Below are 8,458 nucleotides of genomic sequence, written 5' to 3'. Positions count from 1 at the left end.
TTCCTTGCCAGGTGGCCGACCCCGTATCCGGTGGATCTTCACGCCACCACCACACATCAAACCAATGCCTCCGAAAACGAACACTCAATGGCCGTGGGGGGAACAAACTCAACCGCGTGCGTATACTTATTCCCGAAGACACTTTTCTTCTCCTGCGAGCAACCGCATCACCGTGCTGACACACAAAATTCGACCTCGTATCCCCGCGGGACGGCGCACTAGACCACGCGGGCACCAGACCCTTTTATTCTCCTACGAGACGGTGCACTTCACCGTGCTTACTCGCCGCACAATTTTTTCTCCCGGCAGACCCACCACTTTTCCCAAATCGCTCGGCCGTGCCTATTCGTGAAAAGGTCACTTTTCCCGGCGTACACAAAACTCTTCCCGTATCGAGCGAGGCAGTGCACTCAACCGTGCTAATTCGCGGTATCACGATTTCACCACGCGGTATCTAATTTTCTTCGTCTCGAGCGAGACGGTAAACTCAACCGTTCTGGTTGACGATTGCACAACTTCTCTCGCCTCGTAGGCGATCCGTGGCTTTGCTTTCGTTGGCATATGTATTGGTGATCGCCAACGTTCGGTTGTGCCACTTCCGTTAGCGAGTATCTCCCGTGAGCGGGAAATAATGTTGCATGAGCGAGCGTTACTGTGTTGCGTGTGCTATGTGTTGCCAGCAAGCTATGTGTTACCAGCAAATGAATCTACAGCAAATGTGGCTTAATCATGTAACACAACTTCACCATGAGAGCAGAGTTTTTTGTGAGACGACTATTGGCGGCTCACAAAAAACTCGTAAAATTTTATCTTGCTTGTGTGGAAATATACAGATCTGAAAAATGATTTGAAGACGAGCTTCAACATAACTTTCCTCCATCTAAACTCAATTGTGCGAGCCCTTCTGCTCGCCAAATCAGAAGCTTCTACTTTCCATAACTAATCTTATAACTTATAACCAAATGCTTGTATCACGACAGCTAATTCTGCCAAAAATTGCGATCTGAATATCGCTATGCGCGAAAAGAGTAATTTCCACACGTGCTCTCATGGTGTGCCCAAACTGCTGAACCAAATTCTGGTAAAATTTTTTGATTATACGTTCGACCGAATCCCAGGAAAGGGAGCATTTCCTCTACCCAAATCGTCATGAGCCCTTTAAGAGGATTTAACGCCGCGCCTCTCGTTCGCGTTCCTTTGGTACTGGAAGAGTTTCATGACGATCCCTATTTGGTTTCAACGATAATCGATTTTACCAAACGTAGGAAGATGCATATTGTGAACTTAGACACACACACTATGGCCATTGGGCAATTAATTGACTAATTCGTGATTGCTTTTTCTTTGTTGCTGAATACTGTGTTTTGAATGGAATGTTTGAAATTTGTCTAATCGATGTTGTTTTCTCAATCGCGGCGCGCGATCTGTTACGACCTGCGAACGGTGTTGCCACTTGGTTTTTTTTTTTTTCATGGGATTGCTCTCCTCTTGTTGACCAATAAATCTGTGGACATAGCTGGTTTCTAACAACATATCGGTAGATTTGAGGCGTGCTTTTCTTTTACGCTTACGTTGGTTTCTCTCGATTCGATCCCACTGGGTACATCAAGTGCTTTTTATAGTTGCAGATGGATGCAGTTCCTTCCGATCTCTGATCCACTGCGACGTTTAGAGCCACCAGGCAGAATGAAGTTGACGCCGTGTGCGTTGATAATTTTCGGGAGCTGTTTATCACTCTGACGTCTTGGTCGATTTAGAGCAGCTGACATGTGGCGTTGTGATTTCTTGTCGACTTAGGTATGTTTTGTTGAGATATGTTGCATTTGGTGGTGGAACGTCTTTAAACGTGCTTGAATATGCTTGCGAGGTCTTGATTTTGATCTCCGTGTATTTCGAAGCTGGTCTACGAGTGACGCTGCATAAAAGTCTTCTTGCGGATGTAGCTGTTGTCTCTGTTAGCGACGTTTGGCGGTTTGATCTCAGTGCGAATCGACTGTTTTTCGTAGTCATACGTTGGGAAACTTGATGTCAGCGGCTCGACCCTACATTCTTAGCGCGGTGATTATGTTTCCCGTGGATTTCCGCGGTTTATTGTCCACCTTCTCCGGTCGTTTGTTGCTATAGGTGTTTGACCGTTCGTTATTAGCGGTGTTTGGCATTCCGTTTGCCCGCGAGGATGGCAGGCCGTTGCCAGCGAGGATGGCAGTCCGTTGCCAGCGAAGATAGCAGTCCGTTGCCAGCGAGGATGGCAGTCCGTTGCCAGCGAAGGTGGCAGTCCGTTGCCAGCGAAGGTGGCAGTCCGTTGCCAGCGAGGATGGCAGTCCGTTGCCAGCGAAGATGGCAGTCCGTTGCCAGCGAGTATGGCAGTCCGTTGCCAGCGAAGATGGCAGTCCGTTGCCAGCGAAGATGCACGATTTTTCTCGTTCGGCAAACGGGGTTTCCACTTAGTGTTTTTGTTGGGGATTGATCTTCTCCTGGTTGGCAGACATTATTCTGCGGACATAGCTGATTTTTTTATATGAAACACGACGTGTTTTCCCTGCGACCCGTTTCCAGTTCGCAGGGTGCAAATTTCTCCCGATTTGCGAACGGCCAGCGCCAGGATTTTAGCGACGTGGAGCTTCCTTTCCATGTCTCAGCGGGGAGGTAGATTTCGAAATGTTATTGCTCACCACGCTTCGACGGATATTTAACCATTTTGTGTTTTGATGAGCATAAGGCTCTTGGTTGGCAGGATCTAGCCTGACGACATAGCTGTATAATCTAATCCGCTTTTATATCTTTTGCGTGGTACTGACCTTTTTTTCCGGTCGCCACGTCTTCCAAGGTGTACAAATTAGCGCCTCGCACTTCCTTCACGATCGCAGGTATAAACTTTGGATTCAATTTCTGGTTTATTTTATCCGTTTTTGATGATAGACTGAAATTCCGACGCCATACTAGATCATCTATTTTGAACGATACAGTTCTCGTACGTAAATTGTAACGCTGTTTAGATTTTTCGCGGTTGTTTTTTATACGTTGTATCACGAAGTTCTGTATGCGCTTGATCGATGATAGACGTACCTCTTGCGCTAGCTTCGGATCGTCCTGGGTGTTAAGCTCTTGCTGTGCGTAGAGATCCGTGTGTAAAATCAGCGGTCTCCCAAAGTTGGCAAAATGTGGACTAATACCCGTGGCCTCATGTTTGGCGCTATTAATCGCAGCGGTGATGGCGGCTATGTTTTCATCCCACGATTGATGATCTTCCTTCAAAAGAGCTCTAATGCTCGTTGTCAGAACACGATTCACTCTCTCTGCATTGTTCACCATGGGGCAGTAGAATGCTGTTCTCATATGCGTGATCTTATGCTTGGCCAAAAAGGCGTTGAAGGCGACTGAGACGAATTGTTTTCCATTGTCGGACAGAATGATTCGTGGCCTTGAGAATTTCAAGAATACCTGCTGCTCCAGAAAATCAATCATTTTCAGGGAATCTGCCGAGCGCATTGGCTGAACTATCACATATTTCGTTACCCAGTCTACTATGACTAACATGACTGTTTTTCCCCGTCGTGAGCGTGTGAACGGCCCGACGAAATCGATGCTTATGAGTTCCCAGGGCAAACGGGCAGGTTTTGCCGCTCCCATGTTTGGCATCATGGATGTGTTCGGCGCTTTCGAAGCCTTGCATATGGCGCAGCTCCTAACATACTTTGAAACGTCATCCCTCATTTTTGGCCAATAGAAGTGTACCTGTAGCTTTTGCCACGTTTTGTGAAATCCCAAGTGTGCTGCCGAGGCTTTGTCGTGAAATTCTTGCATAATACGAACGCGATCTGATTCCGGAATTACTTTCTTCCAAATGTGAGTTCGCGAGCCTAGCTCGTCAATGCATGAACAATTCTTATAGAGTTCATGGTTTACTATTCTGAAGTCGGGGAATTCATTTTGGTTTTTCTGTACCCGCTCTAATAAGCGTTGATGCCATGTGTCTTTTGTCGCATCGCCGGTGAACATTGCTGCTATTCTAGATAGTGCATCTGGAACCACATTTATTGCTCCCTTTCTATATTTGATATCAAAATCAAAAGCATTTAGTCGCAAGAGCCATCTACTCATTAGTGCTGTAGGATTCTTCATCGATTTAAGGTAGCTGAGCGCCGCATGATCACAATGGACAGTGAATCGTACCCCCTCTATATATCCTCTGAATTTTTCAATGGCACGAATCACCGCCAGACACTCTTTCTCTGTGACGGAATATTTCCGTTCCGATGACGAAAGTTTCTGCGAAAAGTAGCAGATTGGATGCTCTTCGTTGTCAATTTCTTGTGTGAGGACAGCCCCTATTGCCGAGTCACTCGCATCGCAGGCTATGGCAAATGGCTTCGAGTAATCGGGCATCACCAGAACTGGCGCGGCAACCAGAGCTGATTTGAGTTTTAGAAATGCATCTTCCGCTTCCGTTGACCACTTGAATCTCAGTTTCAGCTTCGTCAGCTCCGTGAGCGGAACGACAATCTTCGAAAAAATTTTAATAAACCGGCGATACCAATTGCAGAGGCCTAAGAATCGTTGAACTTCTTTCCTTGTCGTTGGTATTGGGAATTGGACTATACACTCGATCTTCTCCTCGTCGACGTTCCAGCCTTTTTCATTTAAAACATATCCAAGATATTTTAGCTCATTGCGACAGAAATGGGATTTTTCTAAGGAGATTGTCAGTTGATACCTCGAAATTCTTCTATATTTGAGGGATCATCGAAATTTAGCGAGGATGCAGTTCCCTCCTTTATTGATTCCCCGCTTGCACGTTTCCCGGACGCTGACGACAGGTCGGGCAACTACGGAGCGAAAAGCCCTTCTGTCCGCAACGGTAGCAAAATAAAACAGCTTGCGGTTTCGCGCAATCCATAAAACGATGGCCGTTTTCATCGCAGTTCCAGCATACTAAGATTGATTGTCGTTGGTCGTTCACTTCCGCTGTTTGCTCTGTTCGAGAGTTCTCGCGATTTATGTGTTGATTCTCCCTTGCTTCTCTTCTATCAAACTGAATCTTCAACGCACAGACCTGCTGCCTGAGTGTTTCTATGTTTTTATTCATATTTCCTACCTCTTCGTTTTCCTGCTCGATTTTCGTGGATGAATATTCCGTTTCTGACATACTGTTGTCCGCCTCTATTGCATTTACTCTTCCATAGCGTGAAATAATTTGTTGGTTTTTCGAGGCATTCGTTCTTAGCGTGGGTGTCGCTAGGGTTGGTTCTAGTAGAATATCGTGTGGTAAGGGTATACGACGTTGTACGTCTTGTAATTTCTTCAGTTCGTCAAATTCTTTACATGCTCTCACAAGCTGCATCAACGTTGTTGAGTGTTGAGCTGCTGCTATAGGAGCATACGTTGAGTTCATGTTTTTCTTAATAATGAAGATTTTTTCCTTCTCGCTCATTGGAGGATCCACATAATGGAACAATGTGGCAATGTCCTGGTAAAACTTGTGGAATGGTTCATTTTCTCCTTGCCGGCGGTGGTATGCCTCGACTCTTAATATGAATGCGTAGCTACTAGGCAGAAATTCGTTTCTAATTGCCTTTTTAAAATCTTCCCACGACTCCAATAGACCACTGAGATATGCGTTCCCATACCAGGTGAGTGCATCCTCTAACAACAAGTGTTTGATATTTCTTAGCAATACTTGCTCTGGTACTGCCTCGGACAAAGCGAAAATCTCTACTCTTTGTAAGAAATTATTCAAAGATGTGCCGTCTTTCTCCCCTTTGTAACGAAAGGGCCAATTGTGGATTGCCTTACACATCCTCCTCTCGTCTAACTGCATACGCAATGCTGCGTTCTCCTCAGGCCGCAAGTAGTTCATCACTCCTTCATTCTGCATCCGATCGTCATAAAATCGCTCCCTCATCATTGGTCTGCCACAAGGGGCAGCATACGGTGGCGGTGGACATCCCCCCTCTAGCATTCCTCGTGTGGCGAATTGGTTTGTTGGACGTAAGGCTGCTGAACTTACTCGATCTTCTAGCGATCTCCACCTTCTACGATCCAATCCGGGTAGTAGGTCAAACCTCCATGATTTCTCCGCTCTGGACATATTATTAAATTCCTCTCTTCCATTACCACTATTGTCTGGCTCCCTCATGCCAACTGACTGATGCACTACTGGTGTTTCCTGTTCTGAGGGAAGGTGTGCTCAGAGAAGAATCTTGTTGTGATAAGTTTCCAGCCTGTTTCTCTACCAGATCGACTTCCGCATGCGCGGGCCTGCGGGTCGCCTTCGGTATCGCACCGGTAGCACCCGAAATGTCTTGTTTATTATTCATAGCTACATTTTTGTGACCTTTTCCCAAGGCATCATCGATATCTTCCAGCGCAAACTGCACCAATAAGCATAGCGCAGTGTGTGTGTCTAAATAACTAGCCGTTGGCATAATTATGGCCAATCGGTCGCGATAGTGAAACAAACGAGACCGAGCTTGGCGAATGAAAGTTAAATCGCTCTTTTGAAAAGCCGAATCTAGTGTCAATAGCAATTCGTTAATATTGAATTGACATAAGTTTATGTTTGCATCTCCATCCATCACGTGAGAGGAGGTTTCATAAAATTTATGTTTGGCTACATCTTCCTCAATCAGCGCTCGTAATCGAACTGCTCTGGCCCTACGTGGGAGGGAGTTCAAGCTTGAAACATGGCGCAGAGCTAGCTCGTAATTGATTTCCTCTTCAGTGAGGCACGCTGGGTCCATGATTGTGTTTAGCTTACGGTCCAATTAAAAAAACAATTATTTCAAATTATTCAATTGAATTCTCTTCTATATTTCTGGTTAGATAATTCCAGTAAAGCCTCCTGGCCTCAAACATGCACCATGTGCGATCTCCAATTACAAAACCTAAAGCATGCACCGTGTGCGAAAACTAATTGCACACCTAAACTAAAATTCTTAGAAAATTACAAACCAATTCTAAAGTTTTCTAAAGAAACTTCTAAACGTGCGAAAAGTTTGTACTTCAAATTACTTCACTTCATCAACACGAACAGCATGATTGGGGTTCGAGTTTGGTTGGGCGCCATGTTGCGATTTTCGCTCATCTTAATCAATTTTGCGTTATCGCCTTCTCGCTCTACTCTAAGGCATGCATCTAAAAGCGGATCTCAACGCCGCCATCATGCCTGTAACGCTGTTCCACATCTAATGCTGTATTTGTGATTGCCGAATGCACACAATGACCAAAATGTCACACGCACACACACTTAACACATGCTCACTCACCTTTTGAAGCGTGACGCTCCCTGATTGGCTCCCTTTGTCTTCCGCCTGGCTCTTTATCCTGTAGAACGGGAGCCTTTTCTTCGTTGCTTCCTTTGTGCAGCAATCGATCCTCTGCCACGTGTACCGCAACCGCGTCTTGCGGGTCAGGTGAGACACAGCCACTTATACCGCGTGATATTACCGTTACAGATTAACACTTCGCGCGGCTCTTTGTGTCGGATTTAAGCGCCCGCACAACGTTAACACACTAAAAAAAATGTGGCCCTGCCACAATGACGGGAAACCAGCTTTCCTTGCCAGGTGGCCGACCCCGTATCCGGTGGATCTTCACGCCACCACCACACATCAAACCAATGCCTCCGAAAACGAACACTCAATGGCCGTGGGGGGAACAAACTCAACCGCGTGCGTATACTTATTCCCGAAGACACTTTTCTTCTCCTGCGAGCAACCGCATCACCGTGCTGACACACAAAATTCGACCTCGTATCCCCGCGGGACGGCGCACTAGACCACGCGGGCACCAGACCCTTTTATTCTCCTACGAGACGGTGCACTTCACCGTGCTTACTCGCCGCACAATTTTTTCTCCCGGCAGACCCACCACTTTTCCCAAATCGAGTAACACGTGGAGCTCGGCCGTGCCTATTCGTGAAAAGGTCACTTTTCCCGGCGTACACAAAACTCTTCCCGTATCGAGCGAGGCAGTGCACTCAACCGTGCTAATTCGCGGTATCACGATTTCACCACGCGGTATCTAATTTTCTTCGTCTCGAGCGAGACGGTAAACTCAACCGTTCTGGTTGACGATTGCACAACTTCTCTCGCCTCGTAGGCGATCCGTGGCTTTGCTTTCGTTGGCATATGTATTGGTGATCGCCAACGTTCGGTTGTGCCACTTCCGTTAGCGAGTATCTCCCGTGAGCGGGAAATAATGTTGCATGAGCGAGCGTTACTGTGTTGCGTGTGCTATGTGTTGCCAGCAAGCTATGTGTTACCAGCAAATGAATCTACAGCAAATGTGGCTTAATCATGTAACAACCTTTGTTTTTCTCGATTATTCCTCCTTGATTGTCTTTACGCTTTATATATAAATCATATTTTTCATTCGTTTCATACATTTATCCTTTCTCCATTTAATTTTTTTTTTCATTGAATTTTCTCTGTAATTTTTTTCTTCTTTAAAAAAAACC

The sequence above is a fragment of the Toxorhynchites rutilus genome, chromosome 3 (assembly GCF_029784135.1).
Source record: "Toxorhynchites rutilus septentrionalis strain SRP chromosome 3, ASM2978413v1, whole genome shotgun sequence".
NCBI classification, from domain to species: Eukaryota; Metazoa; Arthropoda; class Insecta; order Diptera; family Culicidae; genus Toxorhynchites; species Toxorhynchites rutilus.
This window is presented reverse-complemented; position numbering follows the sequence as displayed.